Source organism: Carcharodon carcharias, chromosome 9 (assembly GCF_017639515.1).
Source record: "Carcharodon carcharias isolate sCarCar2 chromosome 9, sCarCar2.pri, whole genome shotgun sequence".
NCBI classification, from domain to species: Eukaryota; Metazoa; Chordata; class Chondrichthyes; order Lamniformes; family Lamnidae; genus Carcharodon; species Carcharodon carcharias.
In genome coordinates this window covers 43,725,016-43,749,734 of record NC_054475.1, presented here as the reverse complement: position 1 = coordinate 43,749,734, position 24,719 = coordinate 43,725,016, and the positions used below count along the sequence as shown (strand labels likewise).

General features: G+C 44.2%; 1 long non-coding RNA gene across 1 annotated transcript; it reads right to left on the bottom strand.

Annotated features, from left to right (window-relative positions):
* Positions 1-24,151, bottom strand: LOC121282547. The gene is made up of 3 exons (XR_005944068.1): positions 23,955-24,151; positions 1,404-1,718; positions 1-1,144 (listed from the first exon to the last, which is right to left on the bottom strand). It is a non-coding gene; the product is annotated as an uncharacterized LOC121282547 (long non-coding RNA).
* Positions 24,152-24,719: the final 568 nt, after the last annotated feature.

Here is a 24,719-nt window from a genome sequence, read left to right as displayed (position 1 = left end):
CAGGGAATCAAGAGTTATGGGGGCAGACAGCAAAGTGGAGTTAAGACCACAATCAGATCAGCGATGATCACGTTCAATGGCGGAGCAGGCTTGAGGGGCCGAATGACCTACTCCTGCACCAAAGGCCTATGTTCCTAGATTAAATGTAAAAGGAAGGGGACATCCTTTGACTCACTATGAAATACAGTAAAGAAAAACTTGGCCTCTGCTTGTTTTTGTGGCTACTGTTTGACCCTGGTTCAGTTAAGGTTTTGGTTAATGTTGGCCCCAAAATGTTGGTCATGGGAGCTCCACAATTCCATACAAGGGCGGATGGTGAGCTTTCTCTTTTTGAAGATGGTCATTACCTGGCACTTATGTAGTGCAAAATGTTAGCTGCCAATTGTCAGCCCAGGTCCTGCTATGGAATGCCATGGCCTGGATTTTTGCAAAGTCGTGAAGACTCTGGGATCTTTAAAAATAGTTGGCAGGATCTGGATCCGGGAATCCTGCCCCCATTTGTGACAGATCCTATTTTCGCCGGTAGGGGAACAGGGTCAGGGCTTGAATCACACATGCGGGAAACCCAAACTCAGCAGGGCCATTGGAGCTCAGTGCTGAATTCAAACAGACCCCATTTTCACTGGAGCGAGGGCCTTAATCCGCAGTGTGGGAGTTGAGAATTTTTAAAGTAGATGTAAATGCTCGCGAAGGGAGGATAAGGTGTGTGGAACTGTCAAACTGTCAAGTTATTTAAATAGCCCTTCAAAAATAAAAAACATATCCCTGCCCGTGTCTGTGAATTGAACTCCGTTCAGCAGAGGAGCCCAGAAGCAGCCTGACAGTAGCCCAAGCTTCCATCGCAGCACTTTGTCATTCCATGGAGGTTACTATATTGCAGTGGAAGCTGCAAGCTCAGTCATCAGACATTGCTGTCGGGCTACACATAGCTGGCTGAAATTGGCCCGTTCATGCTCTAATCCAAGCCACAGATTGTGTCCATCCCCGCACCCGTAAGTTTCCAGACAGGTTCTCCATTGCATCAAGCAATTGGTTCATTAAGCTCATCAGCCTCATTATGCAAACAAAAGCAAAATGCTATAGATGTTAGGGATCTGAAATAAAAGCAGAAAATGCTGGACGAACTCTACAGGTCTGGCAGCATCTGTGGAGAAAGAAACAGAGTTAAAGTCCAATATGACTTCATTGGAACCTCCTTACGCAGTTTGACCCTGTGAGGTCCTCATTGTCTCCTCTACAATAAAATTAGCAATGACCTTGCACCTTCCCCCACCCCGCACCCTCATCAAGATGATGTCTATGGTATCCCTTCCACCCGGCCTGAATGCTGCTCACTAGTACCACTGTAAGGTTAAAAACAAAAAACTGCGGATGCTGGAAATCCAAAACAAAAACAGAATTACCTGGAAAAACTCAGCAGGTCTGGCAGCATCGGCAGAGAAGGAAAGAGTTGACGTTTCGAGTCCTCATGACCCTTTGACAGAACTGTAAGGTTCCCTGTTCCACCCTAGCCTCCAAGTTACACGTTGTGCTGGTCTCCAAGCTGGTGCCTCTGACAGTTGTAGTGATTGACAACAGTGCCTGTTTCCTCGTCTTCCTCTATGGTGGACATGGGAATGATGTGGCTCTTCATTCTCTTTCAATTCATTGGTTGCGGGGGGAGTGGGCGGTGATAAGGTTGGGTGGTAGGGGTGCAGGTGGATCTTGTTCCTGGAAGCCTGCAGTGATAAAGTTAGAAGGGTTATTGTGCACTGCGTGTGCCCACTAATTTTTCAGGTCTATGACATTTAGTCACAGGCCTCAAATGTTAATTCTGTTTCTCTCTACACAGGTACTACCTGTTTTCTGAGTATATCCAGCCTTTTCTGTTTTTACATTGTCAGGAAGATATATTAATGTATATAATGTTATTGGAAATTATTTTTTTGAATAGAGGTTTAGTCTGTGTGCGTGTGTTAATTGTATTAAAGCCAGCTACAAAAACAGAAAATGCTGGAAAAACTCAGCAGGTCTAACAGCATCAGTGGAGAGAAAAAAAACAGAGATAACGTTCCGAGTCTGTATGATTCTTCAGACTGTCTGAAGACTGCTTGATTTTCTTAATGCTGACATTTGCAGCAATTTTTAAACAACCTCCCAAGTTATATTCCCGATTTCACATCAATGCAGAGCAGGTCAATATAAAAGTGACAGCACAACAACAGCGTTAGGGGTGCAATCACTAAACAAAATATGGGGGCAACTTGATGGCAGAATTTCCAGCTTTGGTGCCCACAATTCATTCTGATTCTCAGTGAATGAGAAAAAGGTTGTGTTCCCCTGCTTTGTGCAGGTGCAAAATGAAATGCCTCAAGTAACTTTGTTTAGGTTTATTCCTAACCAGAGAGATTGAGCAAAAAAAGTAGGCTTAAATTGTAAGAGATTTAAAATAATAGCCTAGATTGCAAAAAAATCAACCCCTCCCCCAGATCTAATTGCCTTTGGGTGTGGATTATTTTAGCACAGCAAAATGAGTATTCAATTTCGCCCAGTATTGAGGAACGGCATCGGAGTGTAGAGGTTGTAGATAGAAGGTCAATTTTGTTAACCCATAACTTCCTTGAGTTATATATAAATTCTTGGATATTTGATTTTTCATATTACCTGATAGAAATTCTGGACATTTTTTGGCCCAGTTCCTTTGTGACTGCCTTTGGTTCAAACATGTTACTAATATGCATGTGTATTGTGAGAAGCAAATGAAGACTGAAACAAATATATATCACAACAAATATCTTACAGGTCCTCTGATGCTTCAACAAAAAATATCAAATCTTTCTTAGCAATTAATAATTAAAGGGGTGTGGTTCATTCATCAAAGGTCTCCTAACAAATGTGAATTCTGCAGAAACCCCTCAACACACTGTTCCCCACCAACTTATAACTCATGCAAAATAGAATGAAGCAAAATCCAATGGCCGGCCATCATGAATTTCAGTACTAACACATATGGATATTAAGGTCTATTCCATATGGAGTTACTTAATGCCTACCTTAATAAGCAGCATTACTACTCTGATCGCATGCCTATTTAAAATGGAGGAGAACTGAACAGACTGGAGTTTGCACTGGGAACATTATTATTAAAATGCTCAGGTTCTGCATAGATGAAGCGACACTGAAGTTTCTGGTCAAACTAATTTGCATAAACCCAAATGCAAAATCTGCCAATAAATCAGCACAATCAAGCAGCATAGCTGATGAGTGACAAGAACAGGGCACCCTCCTGAATCACAAAGAGGAGTGAGATTGCCCAGAAACTAACTGATGATTTAGACCTGTGGCCTCAAGTGGCTGTTGCCCATTACTGTCTGCAAGTAATTACTGTGACAGCGCAGGACACACCCGTGGCTTCAATTGGCTGCAAGTCACACGTCTTATATACCAGATGGTGGGGGGAAGAGGGTGGAAATCAACAACATTGCATTTATATGCTGACTTTAATTTAGTAAAATGTCGTCCCATTCACAACAATGCTATCAACCAATGAGTGTAGCATATATATCAGAAATTGGAGGGGGTCATAAAATTTAAAATAACTGTTTAGCAGATCTGGGTCTTCAATTGATTGGGTCAAGTGGTTAATGCTGGATTCATGTGACCACCAGCGGCTGGGCACAATCAGCTGAAATGTGCTTTCTGACCGAAAGGCATGACCTAGTTTTGTGGATGGCAATGCCTGTTGGGAAAGGGAATCTGGAAGTGGTGCAAAATAGTTGAGTGCTGTGGTTACAGACACAACTGACTTCTGCTATCTTTTGCACATTTTGATCTCATTCTGTCCAGATGAAATGGTCATCTGGGCAAAATCAGGTGGAAACTCCAGCTTATTATTCTGGCAGAAGATGCTGTGCATTGGAGATGCAGAAAGAGGATGATAAAACAGTAGCCAGGCCACAAAACATATTAGATAGAGAAACATAGTTATCTGGCTCTTTTCCAGATGCAATGCATCAGCATATTTAAGCTCTGTGAAACTGTGTCTTGTGTCAGGAATTCTTGGATTAGTCAGGAAATCATAAATATGATGCAAAAGTCATCACAGACTTTTCCCATGAATAAATAAAGCCACAATGTGAAGCACAAAATTTCCTGAACACTGATATTTCTGCTTTATTACTGGGGCCATTTATTGTACAGATGTGCAACGGCTCTCTGCAGGAAAGGGATCTAGCTACAGAGTCTATAATTATAATGTTAAAAAAAAACTCTGTATGCTGATCAGTCAGCACACTTAGTTCCCCATCAATTGTCCATAACCTAAAATTTCAAAGACGAACAGTCTGCAGGGGTAGCTGTTGGGCAAAACTAATAGCACATAGCTCCACTCACTCAAAATTGTAAAAACCTAGTCAATTTCCAATGGGGTTACTCATGAGTCCACATCAAAGCCCAATAAGTGTTTAGTGGGGAAAAGCAACAAGGTGGGAAGAGGAAGAGGAGGGGTGGGGCAACAAAGCACAGGAGCATGGAGAGGAAGGAAAAACAGGATGGGAAAAGGGACACAGCAAGGAATAGGAAGAGAGAACAGGGGAGACAGGAAAAGGGAGATTGGAAGATGGGACGGACAGGGGAAAAATTGTTGCTTACACACATTCATGCGTACGTACATAAATATGAAATAAGAACGAAAGTAGGTCATTGGGCCTCTCAGGCCTGCTCTGCCACTCAATAAGATCATGGCCGATCTGTTTGTGTTTTGAGTTCCACATTCCCATCTACCCCGATAACCTTTGATTCCCTTGCCTAACAAGAACCTGTCTATTTCTGCCTTAAAAATATTTCAATGACCCTGCTTCCACTACCTTCTGAGGCAGAGAGTTCCAAAGTCGCACAACTCAGAGAAAAACATTTTCCTCATCTCTGTCCGATCAGAGCGACCCCTAAATTTAAAACAGTACCCCCTTGTTCTGGTTTCAGCCACAAAAGGAAACATCATTTTCACATCCACCTTGTTAAGACCATTCAGGAACTTATATACTTCAATCAAATCATCCCTCACTCTTCTAAACTCCAGTGGTAACAAACCCAGCCTGTTCAACCTTCCCTCATAAAGCAACCCACTCATTCCAAGTATCAATCTAATAAACCTCCACTGAACCGCTTCCAACGCATTTACATCTCTCCTTAAATGAAACCAAAATTGCACACAGTAACCAAGATGTGGTCTCACAATTGTCCCATATAACTGATCATAATATGCTAATGTTTATGTTCAATTCCCCTCATAATAAAGGATAGAATTCCATTGGTCTTCTTGATTATGTGCTGTACCTGCATACTAACTTTTTGTGACTCATGCACTAGAACACCTAGATCCCTCAGCACCTCTGAATTCTGCAGTCATTCTCCATTCAAGTAATACTCTACTTTTTTATTCTTCCTGCCAAAGTGAACAACTTCACATGTTCCAACATTACACTCCATCTGCTGTATTTTTGCTCACTCACTCAACCTATCTGTATCAGTCTGCAAACTCCTTATATTTTCTTCACAACTTACTTTCCTACCTATCCTGGTGTCATCTGCAAATTTAGCCACCATGCCTTCGGTCCCTTCACCTAAGTCATTGATGTAAATTGTAAAAAGTTGAAGCCCAGCACAGACCCCTGCGGGACTCCACTTGTCACATCCTGCCAATCAGAAAAAGACCCTTATGGCATACTCTCTGTTTACTGCCAGCCAGCCAATCTTCTATCCATGCTAATGCGTTACCCTCTATACCATGAGCTATTATTTTTTTGCAATAACCTTTGATATGGCACCTTAACAAATGCTTTCTTGAAATCCAAGTACAATACATCTACAGGCTCCCCTTTTTCCACAGCACATGTTTCTCCTTCAAAGGACTCTAATAAATTGGTTAAACATGGTTTCCTTTTCAAAAAAACCATGCTGACTCTTCCTGATTACCTTGAGTTTTTCTCAGTGCCCAGCTATAACATCTTTAATGTTTGATTCTAACACCTTCCCCACAACAAACGTCAAGCTAACTGGTCTATAGTTTCCTGTTTTCTGCCTCCCTCCCCTCTTGAATAGAAGGGTTATATTTGCTATTTTACAGTTTGATTGAACCTTTCCAGAATCTATGGAATTTTGGAAAATTAACACCAACGCATCTACTGCCTCATTAGCTGCCTTTTTTTAGGCTCTAGGATGAAGTCCATCAGGACCCGGAGACTTATCAGCAGCAGCTCCATCAGTTTGCTCAGCACCGCTTCTATAACTTCACCAAGTTTCTTGTTCCCTTCTGCCTCCTGATTTACAGCTATTACAGGAATGATTTTTGTATCCTGTATAGTGAAGACAGAAGCAAAATATTTGTTCATTTCACCTGCCATTTCCTTATTATCTACTATTAACTCCTATTCTCACTCTCTAAAGGACCAACACTCATTTTATTTACTTTTTCTTTTTAAATACCTGTAGAAACTCTTGCTATACATTTTTACATTTCTAGTTAGCTTCCTCCTCTGATTCTCTAATTCCTTTCTCCTGATTAATGTCTTGGTCATTCGCTGGCATTCTTAATATTCTGACCAATCACCTGGTCCGCTACTCATCTTTGCGCAGTTACATGTTTTTTCCTTAAGTATGATGCTTTACCTAACTCCTTTAGTTAACCTCGGATGGTGGGTCTTCTGTTTAGAATTTTTCTTTATATTAGGAACATACTTATTCTGAGTATACTGAAATATCCCCTTAAATTTCTGCTACTGCTTCTCTATTGATCTATCCCCTAGTCTAGTATCAGCTAGCTCAACTTTCATGCCCAAATCATTGCCCTTATTTAAGTTTAAAATACTAGTCTCAGATCCACTCTTCTCCCTTTCAAACTGGATGTAAAATTCAATCATATTGTGGTTGCTACTACCTAGGTGTGCTTTCACTCTGAGGTCATTAATTAATTCTGCCACATTACATAATACCAAATCTAATATAACCTGCTCTCTGGTTTGTTCCAGAATGTGCTGCTCTAAGAAACTATCTCAAAAGCATTTTACGAACTCATCCAGGCTACTACTGCCAATCTGATTTTCCCAGTTTATATTTAGATTAAAGTCATCCATAATTATTGCCTTCCCTTTATCACAAGCACCCAATATTTCTTCTTGCATGCTTTGTCCTACATTGTGGTTAATGTTAGGGGGCCTGTAGACTACTCCCACTAATGACTTCTTTCCCCTACTATTCCTCATCTCCACCCAAACTGACTCTACATTCTGATCCCATGAACCAAGGTCATCACTAACTATTGCATGTCATCCTTGATCAACACTGCTACCCCTCCACCTTTACCTATTCTTCCTGAATATCATATACCCCTCAATATTTAGGACCCAATCCTCGTCGTCCTGCAGCCAGTCTCCATAATGCCTATCAGATCATATTTATTTACTTCAATGTGCACTATCAATTCATTTACTTTGTTATGAATGCTACACACATTCAGAAACAGAGCCTTTAGTTTTGTCTTTATTTTATCTTTGTAACATCTAGTCTTGACTATTGGTGCATTCTTAGGTTTTTTTCTCTCTGTTCTTTTCTGCCATTCTCTGACCCTCACTTCCCATATTAAATATTTTCCTCTTACCTTTATATACCACGGGCAGGGTTTTGAGTTCGGTGTGCGGGTGCGGTCGGCGGACTCGCGAGTGGCCGGCAAACAGGCTACCGACCACAATCGGCCCCCGACTGCAATTCCAGGCTGACTGGCCAATTAACGGCCAGCCAGCATGAAATACACGCTGAAATGCTCAGCGCTGCCAGGGTAGGGGTCGGGGGAGGGGCAGCACTGAAGTCAGCACAGGCGGGGGCGAGCACTCACATAAAGCTCCCTGAAGGCAGAGAGCTGCCTCAGAGAGCTGAAGAATCTAAAACCCATAAAGATTTTAAAATGCCAAAAAAATGTCCACGCATCAGAATGAGTCAGCTAAATATATGGGGCTGGATTTTCATCTCGGCCGATGCGCTGCCAACTCCAGCACACGCCCACTGACAATTAAGAGGGCTGTTAAGCCCAATAATAAATTAATTAAACTGAATTTTGCCCTGCCCATCCAGCTTTACGGTTGGCAGGCAGACAAATGGGCCAAGTGGCCTTTGGATTTTTGAGAAAATCTCATCCATGGGTGGGATGAGGTTTCCGAAGTTAATTAAAAATAAAAAAGAATTTTTAAAATCTCATTTCTAACATGTCCCTGCTCGTGAGACAGAGTCACATGTGACAGAGTCACATGAGCGGAGACATGTTCTCCTTTTTTTAAAAAATTTATTTTTAACGTGGAAGTTCTTCAGCTACCTGAGGCAGCTCTGTGCCCTCAGGGAGCTTTCTGTGAGCATACCCGCACACATGCATTGACTTCTGCATTCACCCTCCTCCTGCCCCAACCCCAGCAGCGCTGAGCGTTTCAGCACGCGATTCACACTGGCTGGCTGTTAAAATCATGAAATCGTGGCTGGGGCCCGATCACAGGCAGCGGACGGTTGCACGGCCTCTTCTAGGCCTGCCTGCCACGCCCACCCAATGAGGGGAAAATCCTCTCCATGGATGCTGAAAATTCTGTCCAAACATTTTTATCTTTTTAAAATTAATCTTGGAAACTTCATCCCGCCCTTGGACGTAGTTTCCTCAAAAAGGCAGAGGCTACCTGGCCAATTCCCCCACCTGCCAACCATAACATTGGACGGGCAATGAATAATCCCCAGTAATTGCCTTGATAGGTTTCTTAATTGTTGGTGGGCATGCTGTTGAGTGAAATATTACGTGAGTGCACAATGACTTCTGGCCACTCACCCGACGTCATCACATGCTATTTCACGCTCGAGCATGTTGGGCGCATGCCCGCATGCCGAGCAAAAAGTTCGGCCTGACATCTTTCCACCTTTGATCCCTTGCCCCCACTATTTAGTGTAAAGCACTCTCTACTTCCCTAGTTATATGGTTCACATGAACGCTGGTCGCTGCATGGTTCAGGTAGACCTTCCTAATGGTATGGCCCCCACTTTCCCTGATACTAGTGACAGTACCACACAAACTGGAACCCACTTCTCCCACACCAATCCTCGAGCCACATATTCATCTCTCTAATTTTATGTATCCTATGCCAATTTGCATGCGACTCAGGTAATAATCCAGAGATTATAACCTTTGAGATTCTGCCTTTTAATTTAGTGCCTAGCTCCTCATACTGTCTATGCAGAACCCCTTTCCTAGTTCTACCCATGTGTTGGTACCTACATGGATCACAACAACTGGATCCTTCCACTCCCACTGCAAGCTCCTCTCCAGTCCTGAGGAGATGTCCCAAACCCTGTCACAGTCAGGCAACACAGCCTTCTGGACTCTTTGCTGCAGAGAACAGTGGCAATTGCCTTATTATACTGTCCCCTACTACTACAACATTGCTTTTTGGTACCCCCCCAACTTGAATGGCTTCCTGGACCGTTGTGAAAAGGTCAGTTTGTTCATCCACCCTGCAGCCCCCACTCTCATCCAAACAAGCTGAGAGAACATCAAACCTATTGGACAATTGCAGAGGTGGATACTCATACACTCCTGCCCATTATACACATGAACTTACACAGATAAATAGATAACTTTTCGATAATGAATCATTTCAGAAGGATGCGGGCCACCGGGAGGGAGGGGGTGGCAGGGAAACCAGGTAGGATGACTCCAGCACTAGGGCAAGTGTATTGGTCCTAAGCAGGCCACAAGATCCAAGAAGACCCATGGGAAAACAATGAGCACAATCTGTGGGAGAGGGTGGTAAATGGGAATGGGAGTAAAGTTTGCCCTAAATGTGGTCAGTAATGGGAGAGAGAGTGAGTCTTTGCATTATTGCTCAGAATTTCATCTCAGCTAGGGGGAGATTAGAAGCAAAGAACTGAAACAGACTGTCCAATATCAAACCTAGGTTTTAAAATTGAGCAGCCCAGCTCTAAGCACAGAGGAAGCATTTCCACTGCCAATCTTTAATTTTAATTGAGCAGTGGGAAGATCCATTCAATTTCACTACCAGTCATTAACTTAAACTCAGCAATAGGAGGGGATACATTTGCCTTCCTGCTGATTCCCCTGAACTTCTGCTTACTGGACAGGGAAGAAGGAAAGAATCAGCAAAAAACGTTCTCCTAAGAATCAACCTGAAGATAAGACAGTTATGACCACCAGTGGGTGAGGGGAGTATTCCTTTAATCAGCCGGGGAGAGGTCAAGAAGATGCCAAGTGTAGTATGTCATAAATGATCAGCTGTCCTTTTTTACTAACAGGCTGTTTCATTATGAAGGATCTTTCAACACCATGGACATTGTTTGGATTACATAGGGAAATAACATGAAAATAAATCTTTAAATCAAGTCCTCCAGAACTATAGATTGTGTTCTTAAAATCCATTCCTCCAAAGAAAAAACTTCCCCTCAGATGTGGGGGAAATTCTTTGTGCAGGCATTCTTCATCTTCTCGTCTCAAAGCAAATGCAATCTTTCTCCTCCCTTACTTTGCCCATCATTATATCCCTTGCAGTCATTGTTATAGCCATTTCACAGCATTCTATCAGACTGTGTTGCATTTGAACCTAGTACCACTGCAGTGAAAATATAATACGATAGCTCAATGCACTAGCTAGTCCCCATTTACAAGCAGGACTTTTAATTAACTTGCCAAAAATCAATTACTTGATCTTTAACCAATGGAAATTAATGCTAAAAACACTTAGGAATATTTTTCAGTCGCAAAATTAGGTTGAGAATAGCCTTGGGGGAAGAAGTCAAGAATAATGGAAGTGGCAGGAAGTCAGAAAAAAAAACAAATGAAGGATCAAAGGTAATTAAGAGAAGGAAAGAAATTAAAAATTAAGCATCTCCATTCCTAGCGAGTTGCTTGAGTGAAATGTTCAAACCCTGCCATAACTGACAACTGAAATGGGAAATAGAACATGCGCCTACAGTGCAAAATCGTGGTAGCAAATAACATGAATTTTGATTAAAAGTCATAAAAAATCACCGTGACATTAAAGATGCATTAGTGTATAGGCAATGAGAACACTGTAGTTACACCCTGGGACCTAGAATTGATTCTACTCCAGTCTGAAAGATCCTACTGGAAATTAATTTGTCTCCTTGACACAGCTTTCATTATAGATAATTTTTATACATATTTATCCATGTTGAAAGACATCTGCCAGAAACAGACTATTTCCCCCAATCATGTCTAGATGCATCTGTGATTTATCTCTTTCATCTAAGGTCCTAACACCCAAATGTACTTCAGTATTGTCCGTGACCTGGCAAACAGTTCCTTTGATACCTTAATTCAGATTGCTTATAACAATGTTGAAGAGTAACAATTCTAACACTGGTCGCTGCAGATTTCATCAGTGACCTCTATTACTTTGTCTACAGGAATGCAACTACTATCTTGTCCTACCTAAAATCTACCCACTAATCCTTCAAGACCCAATCTTGCCTAGCAGCCTTTGACAAAAGATTTTTTGAATGTTAAAATACACAACCTTGACTGAACTTCCAAAATTTACCAACTTTTTCAAAAATTAATCTTTCTTGTCCAGAAGCCATACTGAAATTCATTAATAACCCATTCTCTTTCATGATAATGTCATGACCGTGGATCATAGTACCGAATTATTTAAAGGCATATTGGACTTATAAGTAAGATGTGTTTTTTTTTTAAAAGGACATACAAGCAAAAGCTGGCTAAGACTGTAAATTAACCACTTGCTGGAAAATTCCTATGTTGAATACATTTGACCAACTAGTCCAGAGAATGGAATGTCACATCTAAACAGGTGTTGAGGCCTATTTCTGACAGACACTTCAAAGAAGGAGACGAAATTTTAAAAACTGATTACCATCTCTGTAGAAATCATCTCCTGTTGAATTGTATCCCAGACTGTGAACCTGATCTGAGTTGAAAGAAAGCAGATTCCACGTGAAAGATATGTTTGTTTTTCCCTTCCAGGAATATGCAAGAGAAGGGGTTAAAAAGGCCAACTGCCACTCCAGTCTCTGTGTGCTAGTCTGGTGTTCTACTGTGTGCTAGTCTGGTGTTCTAGTTTTACTATGCTAGTGTGTGCTGTGAAGTTCACAGCTGAATAACATCAACTAGGCATCCCTGCAGCTTGCAAATAAAAAAAACCTCTCTGATTGCTGGAGGCAAGTCACATGTCAGCAAAGCCACAGTCAAAAAAGGACAGGACAACTCCTTCAGCTAATCTGTAGAACCAATTGTCTCCAAACCAACTGCTCAACTGCCAAGTCAACTCTATTGGAATCACCCAATGTTTTGCCATCTGCTCCTCATGGACAAGCCAAAGATTGAATCGTAAAGCTTTTTTAACTTTTATGTTTTGGGCTCACTTCTCATTTCTAATCTCTGTGTATGTGCATTGCATTTTTATTATTTTTTCTTGAGCTTTTCTAACTAATAACTCTCCATCTGACTCAAGACAGTCTGGTTAAATTGACTCCTTCTAAAACATAAATACATTTGAAATGGGAAAAGGTATCAATGAGGGATGGGATCCTTTTAAAATTAACCTTGTTGTGACCAACCGAGGGGGTTGAATAAAGAAGTTCATCCCTCCTCATCTGGGAGCATAACAGTTTGGGTTATCTCATCCAGGATCATAACAAATTGGGGGACCCTTGCCCGGGTACCAGTCTTAACAAATTGGGACTTGTCTGGATCATAACAAATTGGGGGACCTTGCCCGAGGACTGGTCGTGAACAAACTGGGGGTTCGGTGCAGGAATAGTTCCCACAGGTGAAACAAAATAATTAGAGTGGGGAAAGTAAATTGTTCCTTTGAAAACAATTTTAAAAACTGCAAAAAGGTTTACTTGAGTCTCTACTACTAAAGTATAGATATGTTCACATTTGACACCAGTGCTTTTCTAGGAGAACTAAGGGAAGTTCCTTTTGAGGATTTAAAAGTTCTGCCCCTCGAACAATTAAAAGATTTAGCGAGGCACTTAGGATTAGAATGCCGCCCAAAAGCCAGAAAACCCTTATTTTAAAAGGGATGGCCAACAGTCTATAGGTGGAAATTGAAGATGATGAAATGGATGGTAGAGTGATTAAAGTTGGAGCAGTAGAAATTAGAATTCCAGAGAAGAGAATAGGAAAGTGAAATAGAAAAAGAGAATAGACAGGAAATGGCACAGAGGGGAGAGAAAGAATTTCAGGACAGAGAGAGGGAAAGGGAGTTTGAACTAAAACAGCTTGTGCTGATGGGCAGGAATCCTACTGTGTCCCTTGGAGATACCACGAGCACAGAATGAAGGGCTGAGGCAATCTGGTTTGCTCATTTATCCCTATGTTTGATGAAGCAGAAGTGGAAGCCTTCTTTATCTCTTTCGAACGGTTAGCACAGCAGTTAAAGTGGCCAGTCCACCATTGGTCCCTATTACTGCAGAATAAACTTTCAGGGAAAGCTCACAAGGTTTACTCTCTCTTGCCTGAGGAAAGTGCCACTTACTATTAGGCAGCAAAAAGGGCTATTTTAAGTGTGTACCAGTTAGTGCTGGAAACGTACCATCAGAAATTCTGTACCCTCAGGAAACAGCCTGACCAGACATAGCTTGAATTTGAAATGCTTAAGCAACTTGTATTTGAACAGTGGGTGCGAGCACTTAAAACAGAAGCCACTTACAAAAATCTCCATGTCTCCTAATTTTTTAATATTCATTCATGGGGTGTGGGTGTCACTGGCTAGGCCAACATTTATTGCCCTTGTTCAGAGGGCTTTTTAAGAGTCAACCACACTGCTGTGAATCTGGAGTCACATGTAGGCCAGACCAGGTAAGGACAGCAGATTTCCTTCCCTAAAGAATATTAGTGAATTGGTTGGGTTTTTACAACTATCAACAATGGTTTCATGGATAATTCCAGATTTTTATTGAATTCAAATTTCACCACCTGCCATTGGTGGGATTTGAACCCAGGTCCCCAGACCATTATTCTGGGTCTCTGGAATACTAGTATAGTGACAATAATACTATGCTGCCACCTCCTAATAAGAACACACCAAGCGGGACAGAGGGTAACATGGGCCAGGCAGGCAGCCACACTGGGTGATGATTATGAGCTGATCCACAAACCATTGTCCCTTGTCACCCACAACCAAGTGGAAAGGATAAAGGTGGAGAGAGTGATAGAAAACTGAGGACCCATGGAAGTGAGGAAAATGCTGGGGTCCCTTCTCAATACAGAAAGGGTGGCGCTGAGATGAAAACTGAGGCCAAGAAGCCCATGTGTTTTAACAGCCGAAGGATAGGGCACCTCAGGGCCAAATGCTGGGGCTTGTGGAAAAGCCAGTGGGATATATCAAGGTCCATAACCCCCATGCAGAGAATGGGAGTCAGTCAGAGATCATAGCAGATCAGGCTATGGCTCTGACTGTGACTGTGAATCCCTGTAGAAACAATCCTTAGAGAGCGGATGAGGTCAAATACCTGAGCGTTACAAGGGTTTTGTACCCACAGCAAGGATGGCCACATTTCTCTAGTGTGAGGTGAGTAAGCCTGTATTGATACTGAGGGGCACAAGGGTCAGCCAAATTCTACTGTTGGGAAAAGGCATGACCTTCCCACCAGAGAGTGCAGTAAGTGCCAAGGTGTTGGTAAAGGGGTTGAAGCAGGGTACATACCCATCCCCTTATACTGGGTACATCTGGAATGTAACCTTGTGTCAGGACCAGTGACCGTGGGAGTTGTCTCCAGTTTGCCAGTGGACGGGGTCAACCTGGTCGTCACAATGACCTGGCAGGATCAAAGGTAATAGCATCCCCAGTGATCTCAGAGTAACTGTCTGAGTCCAGGGAAACAGAACCACTGTGGGAGAAAGTGCCTGGTATTTTCCCTGACTGTGTGGTAACATGGTCTGTGGCCAGAAAAGCTCCATCAGTACAAGCTAAAGTGGCACTGCAGACAGAAAACCCCACGGTCTGGTTATCTGAAACCTTTTTCAGGAGTCTAGAAATCCCTAAGGTGGTAATAAATAGATCTTCCTTGGTAGCAACTTAGCAAGCTGACCCACTGTTAAAAACATTATCTCAGGCTGCACACACTGAAGCTGAGGTAGAGGCAGTCCCTGAATGCTACTACATTAAAAATGAGGTGCTGATGCGGAAATGGAGACTCCTCCTCACAGACCTGCAACCAAGGAGTGGACAGTGATCCACCAGGTAGTTGTGCCACTGAGGTGCTGTAGGGAAATATTACGGCTAGCTCACAAAATTCTGATGGCTAGGCATGTCGATATACGCAAAACCCAAGCCCACATCAGTCAGTGTTTATCCTGGCCACACCTCCACAGGGATGTAGTAAAGTTTTGCAGAACCTGCCATACCTGCCAGATTGTGGGAAAACCCCAGCCTGCAATAAAACCTACACCTATGATTCCTATGCCGGGGATCAGTCATAACTGTAATCTTTTGTTCAAGTCCCTTCCAGCAACTTTCCTATTACAACGCCAAACTAGTAGGCTTGTAGTTTCCAGATTCTGATTTAATTTTTTTAAAAAATGTTTATAGACCATGGAAACAATCCCAGCCTTTCAGTGGACTATTAAATATTTGAGCACAGTGCACAACCCCCATTACTCGAGGTTGAGACTCGTCACCCTGGTCCTCACTGGCCTACATCAATGCCTGGTCCATCTAATGTAAGCTTCCTATCCTGGTATTTAAATACCTCCATAGCCTTGCCCTTGCCCATCTTTGTAATCTCCAACTTCTTCCCCCTATCCTCAAACTCTCCTTTCCTCTGATTCTGATGTGCCCTGCAGCTCTTGCTTCTTTTGTCCCACTGCTATGGCAGACATATGTCTTAAGCTGCCTGGGGCCAAGCCTTGAATTCCCTCCCTAAACCCTTCTAATCTCACTTTCTTCCTTCCAGACTCTCCTTAATCCACCTCTTTAACCAAGATTTTGGCTACAACTCCCTAATATATCCTTGGTTCTGTGTCCATTTTTAAACAATACCTCTGTGAAATGCCTTAGAGTGTGTTTTTACATTAAGGATACTTTGGGGTTGCAAGTTGTTATTGTTACTAAGATTGGGGCACATTGTTAAAGCAGGGAACGAGGGATCTGCCTATTGTTATACCTGTTCTAAGAGTGCTTGGTGTGGACATTGAGTGGCAGCAGTAGAAACTTGATGGTCATATCAGCAACTCATTACAACAAAGGCTTGATGCTAATAAGATGCACACAGAATAAATGATCAAGTGCTTTTAGATTTTCTACATGCGCACAATAGTGGTATATATCTGAAACCACTCATTTTGTTAATTTACACACAAAATGAGAGGTAACTTATTAAAACGAAATCAGCAATAAAACATAAGGACATTTAGTATACTGATGCCAGCTTAGCCGAATAACTTTAGTGATCAGCAAAATCACATCAGCAGATGTTGTTGGATACCTTGGCTAAGATTTTGTCGGGCTGATGGTGCTCTCACCCACTGGTTGGAGAACGGGCGGAGAACCCCTGCAAGTTCCTGGAGGAAGCCTGATGAATCAAGTGCCCTTCAAGCATCTAAGTGGCTGTAATTCCTTTCCTGCGATTGAAGCCCTGGTGGCAGAAGTCCTGTTTGGCCGGCCAACCAGAGAGTGGCAGCTTCTCATGCCACCCACTCCAAGGAATGGTTGCTGCAGGTGGCACTGCACCCACCTGAGGCCCAGGATCATGAGAGACCCCAGTCCACAGGTGATTGAAGGCAGCATGTGGCTCATGGGTGGGGATCATAGGACACGGGGGAGGAGGTCTGAAGCAAAAGCAGAGAGGATGGCTTCTAGTAGCAACCCCTCTGCCCAATGCCGGTTCCCTTGATCGGGCTCAGAGTATCTGACAGCAAGGGAAACCCCACCACCCTCTGAGAGGCCACTGGCAAACCTGATAGAAGGCCACCCTGCAAAAACCTAAGGGCCAACATCCTTAATTGCAAGGTGAGTGTGCCTTCTGGTCACTGATCAACCAATTCAGGGAAAATCACTGCCTGATGTCTGTTCCCTACACAATGCAAGTTCAGGATAATTTGACCCTGAAATCAGGGTACTAGCCAAAAACCCAAAATCCTCTCCTTAAATTCAGTGACTCACCACTATAACATGTGTACATACATGTATGACACATGGCACAGAATTGTTGCAAAGAAAAGAATTTTCATGATCTCAGGATATCCCAAAGCATTTTACAGCAAAGCTTGTAGTGTCCATGCTAGCTAGAAATCTATTACAAAAACCAAATAGTAGGAACGTACATCCCACTTTTGAAATGTGAACTCCACAAGGATACGGGACCACATATGAAATTTGATGCAATTTGGAAAGGATTAACCAACTTGTCCTGCAACATCTATTAGTCAAGGCCTATAGAATTACATTTTGGAATATCCAATATTGCTTAAAGTCACTTTGGTGGTACTGGTTTTTGAAGAGACCCAGAGGTACAATCTGAAATTTGTAATGTGTCTCATTGGGTCTGTTGTCCAGTAACAGAATAGGGAATTTCCCCCTGGATTAGACCCTGCCATTGAAAGATTATTTTTGCACAATGCTCCAAATTTGAATTACATGGGAACACCCCAAATAAAACCACATAGTCAAAGGGTTCTTGGTGCAAATTCACCACAGATTTCTAAAGCTTATTATGTGCAAAAGCTTTAAAAAGATCTGTGGGTCCCGAAGCATTGGTCAATGTTATTGCTATTGGGTTTCTTTCCAAGGGAATAAACTAACAGATATGTAATAACAATAGACATTGCAAAAACCACACATTGTAAAAAATTCTGCTCTAGTGGAGTTGCGACAACTATTATGTCAAATTTATTTTGAGATGAATGTGTCCATCACTAATGTACTGTATGTACATTAGTGGATTGATCAACCATCAAACATGCTAATCTCCAATATTATTTACATATTTAAACCACTCGACTACTGCAAAGACGAAATATTTCTATACTACATCCGGGATGACATATATTTGGGGGCAAACACTGTTTTGCCATTACTTGATAAGGCTGACCCAACTAAATCTCATGCCTTATACATATGAAAAATTATATTGATGTGAAGATTGTTTACCTATTTCATGAGGTTTGGGTAATTAGGGTTTGTCTAGATAGTTACATGACAGGGTGAAAAAAAAACCTGAATCAAAATCAAAGACTTCCATTAGATGTTCTTGTTTAGTCCAACATGTTGCAGGATAATCTCTCTTGAATTTGGATGGAATATTTGCATGAATTAAGTTTTTTGAACAGCCACAATGATATTTTAAACACTAATGAACCAAATCCCAAATTGTTAGATCCAAACAATACAGCCACATAACCTAGAAATGTTTCATATGGTTCCTAGTTTAGAATAAGAACTGAAGGTTTCAATCTAATTCAAGATTCAAAGCCTGAAACGTTGGATTGCCACATTTTCAATGCATCCAAATTTTAACTTTCACTTTCTTCACAGGAGAGGTTACAATCCATTCGGCAGGTCAATGTAATTGTAGATTTTTGGGTGTACTGAATGATATTGATATCTTCCTTACAAATACCCTGGAACGAGGTTTTTGGAAATTTTGAACATTAGTGTAATTACTCAACTACCATATACTCAAGCAATTTTCTGCTCACCCAGTCTTGACCATCATTCACTAGAAAAGGATCAAAGTTACAAAGTAGGTTTCTACAAAAATAAAATATCAAGACTTTCAATACAGCTATAAAAAGTTATTGTGTGAGTACAATTTGGATATCCGCTATTTTAAAAAACTGACAATGTTATTTGTCAGTGCACGTAAAGACTAGCCAAATTTTCCAGGCAGAGCAGGAGCGGACGTGGACCCGATCGGCACCCTTTTGCCCAGGCAGGCCAATTAGAGCCCGCCCAGCGCATTTCCGACTCCTGTGGATAGCAGGAGTGTGCAAGTTGTGGTGGGCGTGCACAGACTACTGGGTCCAATGGCAACCCGGCAGTCTGTTTAAAAGAAGGCCTGGCAGCCTCCTGTAAGCTGTTCCCAATGGCCATCTGGAGATCCATTTGCAGAGGGTCTGCTCAGCAGGGCACTCTGGAGGGAAGAGCAGAGGAACAGGACAGGCTGCAGGGTAGGCCAGCGGGGGGGGCCAATGTGCCCCTCACTTTTCTGATGATTGCCTTTCTTGAGGAGGTGGCAGCACGGCGGGAGTTGCTGTTTCCCCAGGATGAGAGGAGGAGGCCTCCCCAGATGATGAAGTGTGCTTGGGAGGAGGTGGCGGAGGTGGTGAGCTCCTGCGATGTGATACGGCACACCTGGATCCAGTGCTGTAAGCGCTTCAACAATTTGTTGCGCTCTGGAAGGGTGAGTACCATGTTGGTGTTGGGCATTTAACCCAGCTGGTAGCCTTAGCCTTTGAGGCCCCCCCACAAAGTCTTACTGTCGTGACTGCATTGGCTCATGTTGAGCATTTGTCGTAAGCTGGATGGGCAAGCAGATAGTGCGCATGCTTACATCAGCCTCAGTGGTTCATGAGAAGATGGGTTCTCACCCACACCATGTGTTGGTCTTAGTTGCATATGAGTAGTCTGGTGGCAACCTGCAGGAGATGCAGCTAAGCGCATTACTCAGAACTCCAACACATGTCCTTTTCACGGTGATGAGATTGTGGAAGGGGAGCCTCCAGGTCTCATGGCCAAGAGCCATCTGTGGCCCTCGACGCCGCACCTAGTTGTGCCCCCTTGCCATGGGAGCTAAGACCGTGTGTTTCTTAAATTGATGGACGCAGAATGTGTCCCAGATGGCCGTTGGGGGATACGTTGGGAGCAGTAGTACTATATTTTTGTGACTGATCAGCAGTAGCGTGGAGAGGAGGCACTGGAGGCCTCAGATGGGCCTCTGTTGTTGGGGTGCAGCGTGTGCGTGCAGAGTACATGTGTGATTCACCCCAATGAATGGTTTTCTCTGTTTGTCAGGAGAAAAATGCGGACAATGCCTCTGAGTGTTTGCGGACTGGAGGCAGCCAGGCCCAGTTGGTGATATTGAGCCATTTCGAGCAGGAGGCCCTGGAGCTTGAAATGCGCCCAGGTCCACAGGTGTCAGTGAGGCTGGGGTGGAGCGGCCAGGTATTTGAGGTCCACAGTCCCATCCGCTCTGTCTTCCCACCATCCAAAACACTGATGATGATTTGAATTTGAATAATGTAGCAACATTGCTCATTCACAGACTGATAGAGTCAGAGGTGCGGGTCATAGACAAAGGTCCCTCAGCCCTTTGAAGATGCGCGTGTCTAGCACCTTCCAAAGTCACCTTATCCCATTTCCGACCACAATCCCCATGGCCTTGTATGCCATGGCATCGCTACTGCACATCCAAATACTTATTACATGTTAGGACGGTTTCTGCGTCCACCATCCTTTCAGCCAATGCATCCCACATTACTGTGTGCAAGAGTTCCTCATCACCTCATCTGTCAACCTCATGCCCCTTACCTTAAATCAACCAGGTTACTCATCCCTCTGCCAAGGGGAAAAGTTCCTTTCTGTCAACTCTATCTATGCCCCTCATAATGTTATAAAGCTCAATAATGTCACTCCTCAATCTCGTCTGCTCCAGGGCAAATACCCCCATATGTTATGTGTACTCATAACTCCAACTCACCAGCCCAGCATGCATCCTGGTCAGCGACATCTGCACTCTCTCCACTCCAATCACATCCTTCTTGTGAAGCTCTGATCCAACTGAACGCAGAAGTGTAGCTGTGGCCTTGGCAGTGTTTTCTACACTTGCAACGTGACCTCCCTGTTCCTATATTCTATTCCTCAGCTAATAAAGGCAAATATGGCATTTAACTTCCGAAATGCCTTATGTACCTGTCCCACTACCTTAATGGGCCTGTCGACATGCCCAGTAAGGTCCCTCTGATCCTCCTTACTTTCCACGGTCCTACCATTCTTTGTGTATTCCCGTATCTTGTTTGTCTTGCCCAAGTGCATCACCTCACACTTATCCACATAACATTCCATGTGGCATTCCCTAGGCCATCTGACCAGCCCATCTGTATCCACCTGTAATGTATGGCCCTCCTCCTGACTATTTGCCACCCCACCAATATTCGTCTCCATAGGTTCTGGAAGGTTGAGCATATAATGAACCTGGGGGAAAGGGATGAAATGTGTCGCTGTGTGGACACTGTCCTTGTTGTTATTTTCAGCATCATCAGAGCCTGTCGACTAGGATCAATGGCAGATGCCCCCTCTCACATCTGAGGGCCCTCAACTGTCACCTTCGTCAAACCATTTCTACCAGGCAGGCACCAGCGCAGATACTAGCACACCGGTAGGAATTGCAACATCGGCTAGTGTCCCAGGGCACAGTGGAGAGGGCATTTCACAATGCTGGAGGAGATGGCACAGACAGAGAGTGCCGATGGTGCCAGCAGCCGGAGGGCTGCAGGGGACCAGGCATATTTTGAGTCGGGATGGGTTGATTTGCCTCTGGAGTCGTCTGCGACACAGCAGCTGAAGGAAATGAGGCTGGGTGTGCGGGAGCATCTGGGAGTTTTGCATGAGACCATGCTTCACTTGGTGTCCGTGGTGGAGGAGTCCTCACGGAGCATCAGTGATGCCATGAGCCTCATGTCAGAGCACCATGCTTCTTCCATGGAGAGAATGGTGACTCTCATGGAGAGGGGTTTCCAGGAGAACAAGCAGCTTCTCCTGGGATACGCTTGGACCTGCAAGCCCTCACAACGCCAGTGGCCACAGCTGGTCATTGGCAATGTGGGAGATGGTGTGGGCTTCAAGCTTCCCAGCTCATTGCCCATCCATCGACGGTGAGCAGGGAGGTCCGGGATGACCTCATGTCGGTGCAGCAGCTGCCTGTTGTATCTGCGGGCTCCTGTCACGATGCTGCAGATAAGGGCAACAGCTGCTCCACCCCTCTCCCAGTGACCGCTTCATCGGGTGAGGCTGCAATGACTGGGGAGATGCCAGCTGTGGACCTGGCAGATCCCTCCCAGGCTGGGCCGGCACAGGCTCATTGGGCCCGAGGACATCTGCCAAGGTCATCGAGGCCAACAGGAGAGCAGAGTCAGCAGGCTGTCTCAGAAGCCACTCAGAGTGACATAGCACCCGGAAACGTAAACATAAGGCACCTTAGACACTCCATGGGTTTCTCACTGGTGCTTTTGTGTTGGCCCGAGATTAGGAAATTATTATTTCTTGATGTTTGAAAAAACATTTTGCTTTCATTTTGTTTGAGAATATGATGGAGAAAATTAAATCTAGATGTGTTACCATGGCTAAGGGTGGCTTCTTTGTGCTACATTTGTATGTTTTACGTACATGTCATGAGTGTTTGGGGGGACATTGAGGTTTATGTCCAAAGCCCTTAGTTGCAGCTGACAAAGTGGCAGATGTCGCACTTAAGTGCCAAGTACAGAAGTGCCAGGCAAGGTTGGTCCTCCTGATCCATTTGTGTGGAGCGAGCTGAAAGTTTGTTGGATTAAAGTCTCCCAGGAGTCCCTGCCTCCTTGGTGCAGTGCTGGGTCAGTGTTTAGCCCCTCATCATTGCCCTGTTCTTCCTCATCCTCAGAATCACTGCTGGACTCATCCTGTGCAGCCGTATCCACTGCATCAACGTCTTCATTATCCACTGCGTCCCCCCTTTCCAGTGCAAGATTGTGCAGAGCGCAGCAAGCAACCACTATCACCGACATACAATCTGGGGGGTACTGGAGTGCGCATCTTGAGAAGACCGATGGTTCTCTCCACCACAGCCCTTGTGGAGGCATGGCTCCTATTGTACCGCTGCTCAGCTTCTGATCTTGGATGGCGGAGAGGCGTCATGAGCCACCTTATGAGGTGATAGCCCTTGTCACCCAGCAGCCATCCATCAAGCCAAGCCAGAGCACTGAAGAGCCCCGGCACTTAGGAGTGTCTGAGGATGTAGGCGTTGTGGGAGCTGCCTGGGCACATTGCTTGTGGAATCTGCATCCTGTGATCACACACTATCTGAACATTCATGGAGTGGAAGCCCTTCCTGTTGACGAAGGCACTGGGCTCTCCTGCTGGCGCCTTGATGGCCACATGTGTGCAGCCTATAGCACCCTGCATGCAGGGGAAGCCAGCAGTGGCCGCGAAGCCTTTGGCTCGCTGTGCCTGACTTGCCTGGTCACAGCGGAAATGGATGAATGTCAATGCATGCCTGAACAGAGCATCTGTGACCTGCTTGACACAAGTGTGGACAGCTGCTTGGGAGACACCACAAAGATCACTCACCGAGCCCTGGAAGGAGCCAGAGGCATAGAAATTGAGGGCAACTGTGACTTTCAGAGCCACTGGCATGGGGTGTCCACCCACACAGTTAGGCGAGATCTCAGGGCCAATCATCTGACAGATGTAGTTGACTGTCTCTCTTGATAGTCGGAGCCTCCTTCGGCACTGCATCTTAATCATATTGAGGTAGCTGCTTCGCCGCCTGTATACCCTGGCAGCAGGAAAGTGTCGTATTCTGCTGCCCCTTCCACCTTGGACAAACACTTGGCGCTGCGCCCTTGTGCCTGTGCCTGTCCTCCCAAAGGTGGCTCCCCTGGAGGCTGAATGTGCACTCCTGGCATCCTCCTTATTCTAGCCCTCCCTTCCTCCTCAGAGGAGCTGCCTCCAGTGGACATGTCAGAATCCATACCAAGGCTAAAAGGAGGCCTCCGGAAAGCTGCAGACCCAGTTAAGATTCCTGACTGAAGAGTGCTGAGCTGAAGGTTCAAAGGACAGAGAAAGCTGCTGGAATTTGTTCTGAACTGCAACAGGTCACACAGGCAAGTTTAAAAAACTTTCTGCAATAAATACTCACAGACGCCACTGGGCCCTCTTATCCCGCCTGTGGATGAGTTTTATTAAAAAGTCACTTACCCGCCTGCCTGTTGTGCCCGTGTGCCGAGCCGAAGTTCGCATGGGCCCCTGAAAATCGGCATCAATTGCCGAGTTAAGGGCCTTAACTAGCCTGTTAATTAATGGTGGGCCCGGATCGAACTACATTGCGCGCCAGCCCAGCAAAATATCGCGTTGATGTCGGGATGCTTGCCTGACATCACCGTACGTCATTTTACACGCTGACAATACTCGCTGACATGTGGGGCCCGGCCCCCCATGTCATTTTACACGCTGACATGTGAGGCCCACCCCCCCCTCCCCCCCTCCCCCCACCCCCCGCACGTCAAGCAGAAAATTCTGCCCTAAAAATATAAAAGCCCAGTTTAAAAATGTCTTTATTCTGCAGAAAACAAAGTTTTGTTCGTACTCTTAAAAGCATGGGCTATCTATTTTGACGACTTGCTATGGGGGACTGGCAGCCACTTCCAATATAACTTGTTACATTGTTGCTAGTTCCTTCCTAAAGCTGCAGAGAATCTTATAGTTTAGGATGCAAAATGTAAAATGTCCAATGACTTCAAAAGGCATTATTCCAAAGAAATATTTGTTGACATCTCCGTTGTGTAGAACACAGGCTAGGAGATTTCTTTGAACCATACTGCAAGTGGCAGCTGTACATCGCATGGATAAACAATTTTTGATCCTTTTTATCCTAGGAATTAAGGAAAGTCTGAAAAGGGGAGAGGTAATTCTCTGTAGTACATTTGATGGCCACTTCTGCAGACAGGAGGCACCTGATGTGAG